Source organism: Kryptolebias marmoratus, linkage group LG16 (assembly GCF_001649575.2).
Source record: "Kryptolebias marmoratus isolate JLee-2015 linkage group LG16, ASM164957v2, whole genome shotgun sequence".
Lineage (NCBI taxonomy): Eukaryota > Metazoa > Chordata > Actinopteri > Cyprinodontiformes > Rivulidae > Kryptolebias > Kryptolebias marmoratus.
Genome location: NC_051445.1, coordinates 27,327,961 through 27,345,426, shown reverse-complemented (window position 1 = coordinate 27,345,426; position 17,466 = coordinate 27,327,961). Strand labels below are relative to the sequence as shown.

The 17,466-nt window shown below is 37.4% G+C and overlaps 1 protein-coding gene across 4 annotated transcripts in view; it reads left to right on the top strand.

The window, feature by feature from the left end:
- The window catches only part of cdk14 (cyclin-dependent kinase 14), a 257,244-nt gene that overhangs the window by 232,114 nt on the left and 7,664 nt on the right, over window positions 1–17,466 (top strand). Inside the window, exon 15 of one of the 4 annotated variants that reach the window (XM_037980344.1) lies at window positions 8,323–8,432. The exons of the other annotated variants lie outside the window; for them this stretch is intronic. The gene's annotated coding sequence lies outside the window, so the exon portion shown is untranslated. Of the gene's footprint in view, window positions 1–8,322; window positions 8,433–17,466 lie in introns of those variants that run through there. 4 annotated transcript variants of the gene reach the window in all.

The following is a 17,466-nucleotide window of genomic DNA, read 5'->3' as shown; positions in this document are numbered from 1 at the left end:
ACTTTACTTCAAATTTGGCAGGTGCTCAGCTCTCCAAAGTTCAAATAAAAACTTGTGATTAAGCCAAGTTTCCACACGTTTTATTCCAGCTCTTTTCTAAAAGAATGCAGTCAGAAACAGCTTAGAACGAGAGTATTGGATACATCAGTGTGATTATTTTCACATAAGGAGACCAGATGTCTTGCATTATGTGGAACTGTACCATTTTCCTCTTATCCCACACACTGAGATAATGTTCCACATTATGATTGGTTTTCACTGTCCGAATAAGGCTTACTAATACTTGGTTCATATCCAGTGACTGAAGAAAGTGATGAGAGCTCTAATCATATGGGCTGCTTAATACCAGTCAGGTTAATCTGTCACTCTCTCAATTTAGAAAAAACCTCATAGTCATAAATAAACTAGATAGATTTCAATGGACTACCAGGGAAATGATGAAGTAGAAGAGAAAATGCAGATCCCATAACTGAGAAACAACATAAATACACTGATTCTTTGAGAAGCTTCTCAAAAATGAAATTCAGGTTCAACTTTGGTTGTAGTTGTAAGGGGTTTCATTCATGGAGAAAGCTTTAAACCTCACCCTCAAGCGAAGATAAATAGTTGAGAAGAGCATCTAATGTTAAAAGTAAAAAACGTTAATTATAATAATAAGTGTTCTATACTGTACTTTTCATTGTTTGCCACTCAGTTGGTCTCAAACTTTATTTAGATTGACACATCATGATACACAGAGCATGAAACACACTGGTTGTGTTAAATCCTACAATACGTATTTGACCATTCTTTGTTTCTGAACATCTGAGTTGGGTGGAGTCCTTGTGGAGTCAGGTAACTGAATGTCTTTGCTGTCAACACAGTTTTATGAGGGAAAGCAAACACACCCAGCATCTTAAGAAGACATCGGCTCAGATAACACGCAGTTTGGACCCAGCAGGCTCCTCGACTCAGGCCTGAAACATAAACCATAAACTTTCATTAAGACTGCATTGAAGCCAGATTTCCTCTCTGATCCAAATACCTTTCCTGCAGAGACCAGCTTTCCCATCTTGAGCAACACCTTATTTAATATCAAAGAAAATCCATTGTTTTTACTTTTTACATTAAGCCCAAAATAAAAAGTTTCCATCTGTATACACCCACCATTTTCACTTCATAAATACACTTATTCCTCTCCATGACTACTAAAATCAACCTACTTTGCCAGACTGCATTTATTTTCAAAGTATTTTCTATAAGTGGAGCTATTTCCTGACATTTGTAGCAAATCACATCTGAACAGACTCCCAGGGGAAAATGGATATTTATTTATTTTTTCTCTCTCTCTAAACTGAAAGCAAATAACAAAAGTACCACAAACATGTGGCATAGAAAGTCATATCTCTGATGTTATTCTAAATAAAGGCCAAGCATTCCTTGAAAGAAAGCATATCACCCACTGCCTTTCAGGTAAGGGTTATGATGAGAAATGATGACGTTATAGCCATTTTGGTCAAAACTTGTAACTGATGTCATCATGCAATCTTCTGTGTTATTGATGTGTTTGTACTTAGAATATGTGTTAGAGATTACTCTCAGCTGCTATGACACTGAATTTAAACTCATTATCCGTATAACTATTTTTGTGTTGGCTAATGTAGATTAGCTGTACTGGCCATCTTGAATTGGGGTAATTTGAAAAGTTAAAGATATATAAATATACAATCTGATTAGTTTCTGAGTTTTAGTAAAATCCATCCAGTGGTTCAAGAGATATTTTGCTGAAGTACAGAGAAACACACACATAGACTTAAAAAATCTTTATTTCCTCGCCTAAGGCGGTTTGCAATAATGATCTTTATTACCAAGAAAGAGGCATTACACAGCAGACTGACTTTATTAACTTACATGTGATTTAGATAGTACAGGAAAACTCTGGAAACCCACTGAAACGGGGAACGCAACCCTGATTGTTGCTGTTTGTGAAATGATGAAATAGTCTGAAGCATTTTCACTGTTGGTTGATGTTTCCCATGTGATGGTGGACTCACAACAAAGTGCCTGCTCATCCAATCCACATGATGATGAGACAGAGTTCTAGCTGTAATGTGTAGATTAATCATGGAGGATGATGGTGGACTCTGTGGTAGGGCGCAGCAGGGGCTCAACTTATGTAAAGAGCCTGGTCACATTAAGAGTGAACCCCCCCAGTGAATGTCAGGCAGCAGCATCTCATGACTCCAAACTTTACAGTTCAAAGAATTCCCTACTCCTCTCGTCTTCAACCCATCATCTCACATGACTAATGCACTTGCAAAGCCTTTTTTCTTTGCTCTCTTTTTCAAGTCAACTCCCTCCCCTCTGTGTTTCCTTCACCTTACATAAACTCAAGATGGGGAGGGGGGGGGGAGTCAGCCAGGCCAGAGACAAGAAAAACATACCCCCCAAACCAGGATTTACGGAAGGGGAACCTGGCATATTCCACCAAGTTTTGTGTTTGTGAGTTTGTGAATAAAGGCATTTCCACTCTGAGTTTAATGTCTTCATTACTCCTCAAACACAGATCCAAACACAGCGAGCTGAGCAGGGAAGTATTAATTTAGGTCTCACAGTATTTTGAGTGAAATTGCATCTCACCTCAGCCTTAGTCAGATGGGTCACAGTGTTACTACAAATCAAGACTGTTTCATAAAACAGTTCTGTGAAATGACCGCAAAGACCAGTCCATATTTTTTCTGTCTTTGGTCATTCATAAATCACTGATGGAGCTGATCATGTCCTGCAAAAATGTGAGCATTCAGAAATGAAGCGACCATTGAGGAACCAAAAGAGATATGGAGCAGAACTCAGCTGCGTTGACGTGACATTAACGCATTAAATGTATGACAAATGTTTTCCTCGTATAGTTTTCAAAATATTATGAATTAACTCAGTTTATTGATCCTCTTTGTTGTTAATTAACTTTTTAACTAAATGCAAAGTTGCTATGAGTCATCATTGATTTTCTATCTATTTGTTATTGTTTAATCCACACACCAAGTGTTTGCATTGACCATATGTCATCATTTCATCACACCATTGACCCACAAAGCTGACTTATCATTTCCCACGTCGACTATTTCAGCTCTGTTACTACCTCTGTTTGTGGTACAATGGTACATCAGGGCTTTAACCTCCCTTGCTGCCTTGGTCCATTCAGAAATCACAAAAGCCATCTAAGTCCTGGCTTGGAGTGTTTTGGGAATGAGACCTCAGTGTCATGGGCTTTGAGGTGACTCAGTAAAGTCTAACTTGAGTTTTTTGTTTGCCAGCTTTAAAAGTCAGCAAGAGAGCACATGGATTTCATGAAGGAATCTGGGCATAAAGTGCACATTGTTGGTATTTTCATAAAGTTGTTTTATTATCACTGAAACAGAAGGTTTTGGTAATGGGGTTCATGGCCTCCTTTTAGAGTAAAGAACATCTTACATATTTACTTTAATAATGATCAGGCAGCTTTGTGTTGGCACAAGTTTAATGTTGACAGTACGTCTCAGTATTTACCTGTTCCCTGAACATGTTTGTGCTTTCAGTGCAGGTTAGGCTCTTCTAAATTTTTTTGTGATTGACTTGACTGACTTTTATTTATAGTTGAGGAGTTCAAGTACCTTGGACCTATGCAAGGTAAATAGGCTCAGCCTTAGAGATTTCAACTTCAATGTAAATATTATTTTAATAGTCTGTTTAGAAAGAACAAGGTTGACCAAAGCACTTTACAAGTAGGTTAAAAACAAACAGGAAGAGTTATCATTAAAACAAATACAATAAAATCACACATAAAAAACAAAAAAGGGAAAAAAATATTGTCTAAAAACAAACTAAAAGAAGGAAACCTTGCCTATAAAAGACATGATGGGACTCAAACTGAGCTTGACTTAAAAGCCAACATAAAAAAGGGAGAGGTAGATATAAGATGAGGACCTCTGTCATCTGGGGGGAGATTGGGCTTCTCCACTTCAAAACTAAGTTAGCTGAGATGGTTTGGCCATCTGATTAGGATGCCTTCTGGGCATCCTAATCCCAATCACTGAATGTGTTTCCAGTGGGGGGAGACCCCAGGGCAGACCCAAAACTCACTCAAGGGATTATATATCCTCTCTGGCATGGGTATAAAAGAGGAAATTTAGATTGAAGTCTACATGCATATTCAGTTCAGTTTAATTACCGTTAAATAAATACAGATTCTCCACAAGTCATTTCAGGGCACTGTACAAAAACATTACCAGATATAATAACATGCCAATTAATAAAGGTTATCTATCTAAGAAGCCAGTAGATTTCCCCATCTTGAGCAGCACAAAGGTAACAGTGGAAAGGTACAACTGCCTTTTAGCTGGAAGAAACTTCCAACAGAACCAGGCTCAGGATGAGCGGGCATCTGTTTTACCTACCTGGGCTTCGATAGGACAGGAAAAAGACACAGACAAACACGGATGGACTCTTTTAAGTATAGTTTCCATGGTAGGGGAAAACAAAGAAAAACATGTTAATGATAGCAATAGTTGCATGTATAAACATGGAGAGCAGAAAAAGTAAAAGTCAGAAGCAAAAGGAGAAAATGTGGTCAGTTTGTCCTCCAGCAGTCTAAGCCTATAGCAACGTAATTACAGGATATCTCAGGAAAGCCAATTCAACCCTAACGATAGGATTTATCAAAAACAAAAGTTTTAAGCCTTGTTTTAAAAGCAGACAGGCTGTCAGTCTGATAACTGAAAGCTCTGCCTCACATTCGGCTTTTAGAAACTCTAGGAATCACAAGTGAACCTGCAGTCTGACAGTGAAGTTATCTGTTAGGAAAATATGGAACAAGAAGATCTTTACTATAAGATGGAGCTTGGTTGTTGAGAGCTTTGTATGTTAGATCTAAGATTTAAAATTTTATTCTGTATTTGACAGGGAGCCAATGGAGAGAAGCTAAAATTGGAGAAATATGATCTCTCCTCCTAACTCTCATCAGGCAGCAGCATTTTTGATTAAAAAAAAAAAGTTTTTGGACACCCAGATAATAAAGAATTACAATAGTCCAGCCTAGATGTGAGAAATACATGGACCAGTTTTTCTACATCATTTTGGGACAAAATGTTTCTAATTTCAATGATACTGCACAGGTGGAAGAAGTGTTAACTACAGTTTTTAAAAATCTGATGCTTATGAAAATAGCTTACATTATTGTTATTCATTAAAACGGATACTGCAGGTACCAGATATTTTGAGAGTATTTAGAAATCATTACTCTGTGTATGTGTTTTAGACTTTGATTATGAAGGATCAAAATAAGTTCTGTGAGTTTTGCATCAGCAAAAGTAATAAAGTGCAACTCAGACAAGTTCAAGTAAAATATTGCATGTTATTTTGTAGTTAATCCAGTAAAAGTGGAACCATCATTATCAGGTACTGTACAATAATAATGCCTGAATAACAAATGAAACAAAGTCACTTCCCATGAATTTTTCTTTTTCCAACACTGCAACCTTTTTTGTCAGTAAAATGTATGTTTTCTCCTGTCAACAATATTTACACTTTATTCTAGAACTAAAAAAAAAACTTTTCCCTCTTTTCTAAATACTTTGTTGCACATTTTGGAGATTATGTCATAAATGATGATGGTAATGATGGTTTTGAACTAGTCTACAGCAATCACAGCTCAGTGAGATACTACTCTTAAAGGGATAGGGTTGACCATAGACTGTGTTTATGCCAGCGGTGCTGAGGATGCTGAATGTATCAGTCCCTCTGACCAGCGTCTTTAGTGAGTCCAAAAGTTTAGTCAACTCTGTAAACGTTCCCGATTGATACATTCAGCAGCCTCAGCTCCATCAGCATAAACACAATCTGTCTATGCTCTGCACACATACAAACACTGTTTGACTAAAAAAGACAAAACAACAAAATAAACAGTATTATGCAAAATATTAAGGTTTAAAATTAGCTAAAGTGTTCTTTCACATTGCTAAGTATTTTTGGCAAAGACATTTATAAGCTTAAAAAACAATTCAAAATTGGGCTCTTTTTTGGGCTAACAATTAGTCTAGCCTGGAGGACTTCTGCTCTTTTTTTCATGCCCTATGCTCTAATACTGATTATTGATAACTATTTGACAAAACATCACTTCAAAAATGACCAGACTATCCCTTTAAACTGAAATTATATTGCCGCCTGACTCGTGGCTCATGCAAACGTGAAGCGGGCAAAGTTGCCGTGTTTTTACTGGTGCTTTAGGTGTGCAGCACTCATGGCAGTTCTTATTAAACAGCAGGCGTGGCTACTGAAAAACAGCAACGTGTAGAAGGAATGACACAAGAACAAGAGTCATTCACAGGAAGTACGTTCATACAAAAACATAACTAAAAAGTTTCATCTTATCTAAGCAGTTTTTAAAATTTATGGAATATCTGCAATGACTGAACCTTCCAGGCCGTGTTTAGTTGTATGTATGTCTGTAGAAATGAACCTGCCAGCAGATTCTGCCCTGCCGCTCTTCTTGCTTACAAGTCCCCACTCGGGCAGCACACGACGTGTTACAAAAATTGAGATGTGCACAACAGGCCAAAGAAAACACAAACACCCACGCACAACTGTCGCTATGTTGTCAGTTTCACCCAGTGACAATATGTGTGACCCCATCAATGGCAAGGATAAACCAGGTTAGTGTTTGTCTTGGAGCATTACGGAGAATATGGGAGGGCTTATCGTGCGTGTGTGTTTGCTTTCTTTGAAGGCTCACTCAGACGGAGGTAATAAAATCAAAGAATAATGTGTTTGTGTTTCTACAAGCTGTGAGAGCTTACTTTCTTGTTTCCTTCTAACTACATGTGAAACATTTTCTTTTCACTGAGCTGTTGCAATCAGACAAAAAAAAGCAGTCCTACAAGTTCATAAACTCTTCATACACTCTAGATATTTTTTGAATTTTAGTCCAGCTTACAGTGTTATGGCCGGTGTTTCTGAGGTCAACACTGACAAATGCCATCCCTTGTTGGTCGTACAGGTTTTGATATCTGGGATCTACAAATAAAACTAAAGGTAGTAGTTATTAGTTCTATTAGTCATGTTGCTCATATTTGCTCCTGCGGTTCAGTTTTTTGAGATGACCTGTTGGTGCTGTCAGCCATGAGCATGACGCTGAAACAACTTTCCCAGAAACAGCATCAGTGTGCAGGTCAGTGGGCAGATCCTCTGTGGAATCTGTTTATCATGTGGAGAGGGGCCCCTGAAGCGCACCAGCTGCTCCCCCCAAAACACCAGTTCTACAAAAATCCCATTTGGTCCTTTGATGTCTCAATGCAGCAGCACCTATGGCCATGAGCAGCTTCAGCTCAGCTCGTTGTCCACATCAGACTGGTATTGATCCAGAGCAGGTCTGCCACATCAGGTGGGTGTTCTGATAGAAGAATGATAATGTCCACATTGGACTATCAGAGCACCTTAAGAACAAAAGATTTCAGTGGAGTTGATATGGCTGAGATACAACTGTATGATAATACACTTGCTTAACCTAATATCATACCTCTGGGTTTTGTTTTTTATGCAAAATACTATCATGTGTTCACCTTCTCGTAGAGTGGTCCCCAAACCTTTCAGCTTCAAACCCACAAAGTAACTGAGGCAGAGTCTTGTGACCCCAAAATTTACTATTATAAGTGTACAAACTTTGCTAATAACCCTATTAAACAAGAACATAATGATAATCCAAGCACACTTTACAGCAACTATACTGTTTTTATTGATTTAGTGTTATTTTGTAGATTTATTTTTAATTTCTATGGCAAAAAAATTTCAAATAATTTGATTTCTGAAGCCTGCTGGGGACCCTAACTGGATGTTTTATGACCCACAATGGGGTCCTGACCCCAACTTTTGGAACCACTGGTCTAGTATGCACTGCTTGATGATGATTAGAAGGTGACTGGGTCATCAGAACATGTGATCCATCTACACAATCCGGCTCACTCAGCTGCTGGAAACGTTTCATGTGCAGATCATGTGTTCTGTAACAGCCCTTAGGTCCAAGGTTGCGTTACGGTCAGTTTTCATGTTTTACAGCATAATAAATACAGATATACATAATGTTTTCTGGCTTACAACATTCATTTTAAATGTCAGCATTGTGAATTGTGTGTTGTTATTCATATTTGCAATTGCAGTTCAGATCCTTTGAAATTTAAAAGTTATATATGACAAGAATGTCTGCATGTTTGATGGTGATAAATGAAGGCTGTGAAACAAGCCATGGAGTTATCTGAGCAGTCCAGCTGTTAATGTGTTGACTGTATTTTTCTCATTTGTTCTCTGTGGAGACAGTGGAGTTTACTGAAGATGTGGCAGTTTGACACAGACCTGGACAAAAAATTGCATTCCTCTCAAATTTACTGTCGGCTTTGAAGTGGAGTCCCAGAAAAGAAGAAAGTCTGAACAATAAAATGTGGAAAATAAAAGAGGTTATCTGTTCTGTGTGTACTCACTTGAACCCAACAAGTACCAGTCCAAGTCTCTGCACATACAGGGCCATTATAAAGCAGCTTAGTAAGCCATCAGCTCTCAGTGTTTGGTTACTGAGCTTTAAGGGTGGTCTGCTTCAGCTCATTAAACTAGATCAGACCTGACTAGAGCACACTGCAGAGACCAGGGTCAGAAGTCCCTAACTCTCAGTTTCAGGGACAAGAGTGGATGTCAAGGTGAAAAAGAGGAGAAAAAAAACATCCAAACATACAAAAGTATGGTTGAATCTGACCTTTAAGTTTGCACCATGAAAGTCTTTTTTTACCAGGTCCTAAAGTCAGATGCATAAAACCTCAGATGAACACAGTTTATTACACTGTAATATAACATGAATTGTTTGACAACAGGTAACTCAAAATTACCCCACACCCACATGACCTGTTAGAATCAGTGCTTGAAGTGGACCAGTACTCAGTGGTACTCAGTACCCGCACTTCTAAAATTTCATCCTTGCTGTACAATCACTTACTATAGCGTATAGCCACTTCTCATAAACCTGCCGATACGCAACTGTAAGCTACAACTGATCCCTAAACTACATTAACATAGGACACTGGATAAAACAGGAAGTCATGACACAGCTTCTGAATGGGTCAAATAATCAAGTGACACATGATTTCACAAGGAACAATGATTGGTTAAAAGTTGAGCTTTAGGACCCAATCAGAGACACAGCTTGGTGTGTGCCTGGAATCTGAGGATCGTAATACATCCAGTCTGTTCACAGAGATAAGGATTTTTTGTGTAAGTAAACTCTAAATCTGTGGATGATTTAAATTTTGTCCAAACAATATGTGGATGCTTAACATGTGAGTGAAAAAACACATTCCAGAACTTTGCCTCTGTTCTACCACCTACTTTTGGGGAAAACAATCCCTTCATTTTGATTGGTAGTGAATAGAAATCTCAACTTCTAATGTGATTGCCAAGAAAACAGCTTCAAATTGTTAGGATTTGAGTACTTTGAGTTATTTTTTGAGTTTCTTTTGCATTAGGTTTATTGTAATTTTGTGTTTCTGTAATTCTGTTTTATTTCTTGCTATCCCTGTGTTTAGTTTAATATTAAGTTATTTTGTATTTAATTTCCTGTGCCCTCTGTGTCCCCTGTCATTAGTCATGTCCTCATCTCAGTACACCCATCTGCACCTATCTCGAGTTTGTAATCAGTCACCTGTGTCCTCCTCAGCCTCCATTTACTCACTGGTTCATTGTTGCTAACATGCTGTTTTCCTCATGTCTTCCTCCTCCTGTTCCCAGCTGTAGTGTTTTTGTTATATATTAAATCAGTTTTTACTTTTGAGCTCCTGTGTTTGCCTGCATTTGGGCCCAAATTCTCCATCCACAACTTGGCATTTAAGTGTTTAAGTACTATGGGTTGTCAGGTAAATTACTATTTACTGTAACTGACAATCAATAAGCACCATTATTATGTAGTAACTTTAATAAATATGGATTCAGTCATTGGTTGGACTTAGTATTTTTTACTCCACATCTGCATTTCGACTTTCTTTTTTAATGAATGAGTTTCGTCAGATATTTTTGCTCATCTGAGACTGTACTTACCTCATTTATCAGACATTATTTCTGCTAAATTAGGAACTTGAATTTTTGTATGTGGAACATCAAAACCAAACTATGAAGAAAAGAAGTAAACCCCGAGTTATACCTTTTGGTCTTATTTGCAGATCTTAATTCGCACTTACAAATGGGAAAATAGAAAAGGAAGCACTATATGAACTGATATTAGGGATGTGCACAGATAAAGAGAATGACATTATGACTTTTAACTTTAGCAACGTCAAAATCTGGAACATAATAAATAACTGTTTTAGGTTGGGTGCAGGAAAAAAAGAGAAAAATCAGGAAACTGGACAAGAAACCAGCAGAGATTAAACCTAACTGACAGTAATTCAGTGGTGTAATTAGGAGGCTTTCAAATATAAAAAAGGTTTTCTTACAAAACTGTAGCATCTATTGTTCCTGTTTGTTGTACTGCTGCTGCTCATGTGCTTGTACCAACACAGAAATTCTCTGACTCTGCCTTTGTTAGGACAAGCAGCAAATGGTCACACCTGCTAAATCCTCCCATAAAACCACCCACCAGCTCCATCTGCTTAACACGCACACACCTTGTTGGTGCTTTTTGTTCCCAAGAGAGTGGGAGCCTTTGTCTGCTCTTCATACATCAGGCTTGTATAAAACAGTGAGCTCCTTGTTGTCTCTTAGAATGTGCAATGAAGTGCAGAGAAAAAGGTGATGACCCTTATTTACTCACACATCCTCACTGTATCTCCTCACACTTTCAAAGGTTGGGATTTTGACAGCAGCTGGTAACCTTTAGTCTCTCTGCACTTTAAAACCAAAACCAAACACTTCTTACAATAAGCTAATTATATTACAACCACTGACTAAGAATCAATATGATCTTTAAAAGTTGAATTTGTACTCGTTAAACTTTTATGGAAACAGATGTTAGATGAGGTCAAAGTTGTGACTATTAACCCTTTAAGATCGACGCACGCTCTGGAGCGGGCGTCGACCCTAAAGAGTTAACAAAAAGCTCACAGGTGTTATGAATTACTTTGCCTAAATAGTCCTCTTTAAAGTCTGTGAGAGAGTGGACACTCTGCATCTGTGTGTCAAAATACAATTAAGTCTGGTGACCTCACAAGTTTTCATCAGCCATACAATCATACAGATGTATATTCAACCAGATAAATGCAAAACATCTGTTTACGCAGGACCAGAAATATGTGAATCAAGCTGCTCAAACAGTCAGGTATTTGCTCCTACAAAATGGCAGAAAAACTAAATGCCTTGTCAGACAATCACTCTACATTATGGTCACAATGATGAGCCCCTCTTTACATTCCTCTGGTTGTTCATAAATCACAAATTGAACCGGCCACGTCCAGCAATGATGTGTTCTTTATAAATAAATGAAGCTGGTGTGGAGTATAAATCAGTGACTTTGATGTAGAGCACTATGAATAAATGTGTACTGGACTTATCCCATCCTACATCCTGCAGCTGGTTGGTCCCACAGGCCATCTGTCATCACTACATCACACCATCAAACACACCATTACAACTGTTTCAGCTTTTTGACACTTGGTAGGTCAAAGGTGTAACAGCAGTGGTTAACTTCAGCTCTCCAATATTAAACTCTTCAGCTCATTCTGGGGGATCCTGAAACTTCCATTACATTCCATCTATCTGCCTTGTAATTCTAAGCCATATTGAGATACATAGCTTAAGGAAAACAACATCACAGCATCTTATTTTTACATATCTGATCCTCTAACATCACAGTGTAACACTACACAAAAATTGTACCTCTGCTTTCAAGTCATGGTTTGGAACAGTTTTGTTATGATTGCATTAAGGTAAACAAACAAACGTATATAACATACATATTAGATGTATATAAGTTAATAGTAGATACATTTAGTTTTCAGTTTTCAACATCAAAGTATGGTTGCATGTCTGCAGCTATAAAAACTTTGAAGGCATTTGAATTTGGCACAGTCTAAATTGTTTGCAAGGGGCCGTTTGAATGCTATAGACAGCTAGGTTTGGATATTGGTTGGTTTTTTGTTGTTTTTTATTTTTTTTGTGCCTGTTACATTTACATTCAGATTTTGCCATTTCATGTGAGTAAATAAGTTTGGAATGGAGCCAGATACATAGCCTTTTCCTGTTGAACAACGCCAATGGAAGGTTTTAGTTCAATCCACCTTTTTTTCCTCTGCGGTCACTGTAGTTGACCATAGAACTCCATTGTTCCCAAACAGCAAACTTTAATGATAGTGGGGGCTCTTCAAGCTCTGGTCTGCCTGTGTTCTCTATGCTTTTTTGTGGTTTCACTTCAAGTGCTACCTTGATGCATGTCAGAACCTAGAGTTTCATACCTTAGCTGTGCACATATACATTCTGCGTGTGTACGGGTTTTAAACAGCGCTGTAATTCAGTACATGTGCATGCCAAACCAAAGGACCTGTTCACGAAAAGGTTTGGTACAAATACATGTCCAATTAGACTCCTGTCTAGCAGACATTGTCTGATCTCCAGCATGATACCACAGATTAAATGATCATGTTAAAAAAATCTTGTAGCATGAACTTTGAAACATCTTATATGCCTCACATATACACCATATTAAATAAAGTTACATAAATAGAAGTGAACCAACAATAACGTTAAACAATGTCATGTTACGCTATGCTAACACCCTGTCTGCACTGCTACAGTATTGTGTTTTACTTGCGATGCTTTTTTGCCTAATATTAGTTGCCTTGTTTGTCTTTCTTACTCAGGCTTGTTTGAGCTGTGCATCAGTGGCATATTTCTTTGATTTTGGCAGATGTATAAATACAGTGTTGTTCATGATGCCATGTGATCTGTTGCATGCATATTGTGTTGTTGGAGAATGTTTGGTGTTGTAAGAGTAACAGCTTTTACATAGTGTCCTTCTGTACTTGTTACATACTGCTGAAAAGATAGACTTGCTTTGGACATTTGTTAATGTTTTGTAAGGAACAGATAACAGGTGCAGTTGAGCCTTATACTGAATGAACTAGAAAAGAACAACACATGACAACTCAAGGCATTACTCTGGCAACAGGGAAACTCACACGACTTCCTTCAATCCTTCACAACAAGAGTATTCAACATATACACTGAGTGTTGTTCTGTAAAAGGTTAGAGGTTGCAGGTGGCTCAGTCTCATCATCATAAGCTGGTTTTTGGGGATATAGAAACTATAGATCTTCAGAAATCTAACAGTGTGAACTGTGTAACAGCTACTTGAATGTTTAGTGGGTACTGCCTAACAAAAAAGAGTACCTGTATGAATACTTATTAATAGTTAAAAAAAACAGTTATTACTTAAGCTTTAAACACTTCATAAACCATAAAAAACAGGTACAGTGCATTAGATCAAAAGAATACTGACTTGTTTCTTTCCACTAGTGAGCTAACATATTACATAATATAAAATTTATATATGCATATATAAATATATATATATATATAATATAAATATATATATATATATATACTCTTCATTCTAACCATTTATGTATATTTTTTACAAATTAGATTTTAAATATGAAACATTTGTCAGTAAGTTACCTCCATGTAAGCCTGCTTGTAAGCACCATGAGCATTTAAGATCATTTAAAAAAGAAAACTGCACAACTAAGATTAAGATGAATAAAAGTACAGAACCTATTTTTGCTAAACAAAGACCCTGCTTCAACGTGTCAGACAACTCACTATTGTGAGAGATGTTAGATTGTTTTATTTCAAACTGAAAACAAAATATTAAAAGCACAGTAATGTAAAAACTGATGATAAACAAGTCAAAAAATACAACAAACCAAGATACTCAAATCCCAAGATAAATGAGTAGTACAAGCAGTCAGGGAAAACAGTGAAGACTGAAGCCATAGCTTATAAGTGCCCACTCCTCTGACATATTATCTTTACTTTTTATGTACAAAAGATATTTGTTATATTATTGAAAAATTGAGTGAAAAATACATATTTAAAAAAAAAAACACAAAAGTAAAGCAGATAAGCAACACATCAGACAAAAGCATTTTTATTCTGTACCTTTCTTTTTTCACATTCAGACAAATTTGTATTTACTGATGACTAATTTTAAAGATATGGCTAAATTTTCTTAATGTTTTACATTCTTTCAATTTATCACTGGTCTTATTCTATAGTTTACACCACAAACTGAAACACAGTGTTTGATATTAGTCCTCATGGGAGACTTTTTTAACATAAATTGTCCACTTAATACTCTTTTTTTTTGTCAAACAATCTTTGGACATTTAAAGATAATAATTAATTTTTTGCATTATACATAATTTGACATGTTTGAAAACCTTCCAAGTCCTGAAACTTAAATGCATTTGAATGAATAAAAAGTTCATTAACTTCAACTTGTTAGCTCTCTATAAGTGGTTTTATTTACTTATTTATTCATTTATTTGGCTCTTTTCTAAAGGAAAAGAACCTGAATCAGTGTTGGTTTTATATGTGCTATATGTATTTCCCTACACTTCCAAATTACATATTATGAATGAGAGAAAATTAGTTGCACAATTTTTTTTTAACTTGTTCAAAATTTAAGCAGCAAGAGTGGAAGCCTCTGTGACAGGTGAAGAAACTGAGAACCCGTGCAAATGCTAAAGATTTCTTTGAGACATGTCGGAAACTCACTGACGAATGCCAGTCAACAACTAGTCTCTAAGAGTCACAGCCCAGTGACATACTGGCTTTACTGTAGACAGGTTTTAGCCACAGCTTTGCACAGTGGGGACACTGTGGTGGCTCCTGCATGGATCTTGTGAGACAATCTAATTTTAAACCTTTACCGTCAGTACTGTTTCTGAATTATTCCAGCACAGGGGCTCCTGCAGTTGTTTTCAGACTTCTCTGGTTCCAAATAAAGAGAGTCATCTGCTGCTAATTTTCTTTGCTCTCGCAACAATGATACACACACATTCAAGTCCACAAACATGTGTTCTCTTGCTCACACACACTCATTTAATGCATGTACATGTTTGGATTGAAGAGATTGCAGGAGTAGCAGCTGAACGAGGCTCTGAGCCAGCTGGGACCTAATAGCCACATGAGGCAGTAAAAAGGGGGCGTCTGGGTAAAAAGAGACCAGATACAAGCAATGCATTATTTATTAATCTGCAAATCCCTACTCTTCTTCACCCTTTGCTCCTCCTCCTCTTTTTCTGCTCACTCCTTCTCTTTTTCATTCTCTCCTACTCCTCCTGTCCCAATCCCCTACTGTTGCTTGCTTGACAACTTCAAGACTCTTTTTTTTTATCTTACACTGTCTGGTTCTCCTCCTCGTCATCCTTTGCTCTCTTGGCCAGCTCCTTCCCCTCCACTGTGCCTCATCACAATCCTGCACTGTGGTTTGACTTCATCTTAGCTCTGATCTTCTTTCCTTTCTCTATCAGTGACAGCTGAACTACTAGCTTCAACCAAATGTACATATCCACATGCCAAGTCATGATGTTCTTTACTCCTGGGAGGAAATCAAACACAATGTAAAATCTTTAAGAGGAGTCTTGGAAAACCTGCTGCACAACTCATTGTGTAGATTAGCGACCAAAGAAGTGAACATTCCCATGCTATAGTCAACCAGATGTTTCAAAGGTCCAAATGTTGTCTCTAATGTCCTCTAGTTAAGTAGCTGAAATGTTCTGATAAAGTTACCCTCTGATTTCTCTTTCTTTTTCCTCCTAGTGACTTTGTTACACCTTAACATTTTTCTTGCAGCAGCAACTCACAGCCATGTGAAGTGTAACGATTAAGACGTCTTTTTTTTTTTTTGGCACAGTTGGCACCAACTTGTGCAGTACATAGCTTGCACTCATATTCTTCCCACATTTTGTGCTCTCAAGAAAACCATCATATTTAGAGCCCATGCAGCCTTCGTCAAGAAACTCAGGAAGTGTTGGAGCTTCCTTTGTTAGGTTGTTGTGATGTTGTGCAATTCTTATTAAGACTGGGAAATTTACCGCTAAAGTCAGTAAAATAGTTCTTGTAGTGTTTTCAACGTAGCTGTTGGTGACACCGAGTTAAACCACAAATGAAGACCCTAGGGTTTTGTTCCAGCTTGTTTAATTGTCTTCATGAACATGTGGTGAAAACTGAAATGACAAAAATACGCTCTATCTCAACATGTAGAGACATATATATACCCAAATTAAATGATTCAAGTTCGCTAAAATAACATTACAGGATAATCAACAATAATATCCAACTAAACAGTATAATCTGCCATATGATGTAACTTACGGCGTTCCTGCATGACAATCCAGAGTGGATGGCATCTGATAATATTTCCATGCTGCCTCTTGCATGTGAACCTATTTTCGAAGCAAAAAACGGAATACCGGAAGTACGTAACCGGAACCGGAAGTACGTAGCCGGAACCGGAAGTAGAATTTACCGATAATGTATTTTTTATAAAAACTTATATAAAGCATGAATTGTTTGTCTAAACAACTCACAATCATTTTTAATTACACCAACATATTTTTAGAATTATTTATTTAACCTTATAAACTTGCTTATTTATAGAAATGTCTTAAGGACAACACAGTTCTCATGCTAGAGAATAGGCTCTACAAACTGTCAGGGGTAACAATCAAAACCTACCATTTCATTGTTTTAATCATAAAAGAAACAACCCAGAACAGGTATGTCACTGCTACTGTTGAGTGGTTTGGTGAGGTCCTCAGATTGTCTTGGCAAGGGTGATAAATTTTGACTATTAAAGAGTAATCTAAGTAGTAACAGGACTTCTGGCACAATTTTGGATTCCTAGTCACCTGACCTCCCATCTGTCACTGTCCTGGGGCCTCCTGTGCACAGCCCATCCTCCTTTTGCCTAAGTACCTTTCCTATCCAAAGACAAGGCACTTTCTCAAAGCAGTTCTGTGAAATGGCCACAAAAACCAGTCCATCTAATCGAGCCAGCCACATCCCGCATAGATGTGAGCTTTCAGAAAGAAATCAAGCATCACAAAACCAAAAACTGAATGAAGCAGAACTCAGCTGTATTGATATGAGGCACTAAGCATTAAATGTGTCACAGACATCTCTTTCTTACCATTTTCAAAATATGACTAAATTAATTCAGTTTAGTTATTCTTTTTGTGGTAACCTATTTTTTAACTAAATACAAAGTTGTTTTGCGACTTCATTGATCTTCTCTTCAGTAAAACATCTGTTTATTATTTGTTGAGGATTTTAAATACCGCAGCTCAGTGGTCGCACAGACAGTATGTCATCAATACATCACATCACTGAGCTGCAAAGCACTTTTACCTTTTCACATTCAACTGTTACTGCTCTGTTACCACCTTGTTACGCAGCACAAATGTGCAACAGCAGTAGGCTGAT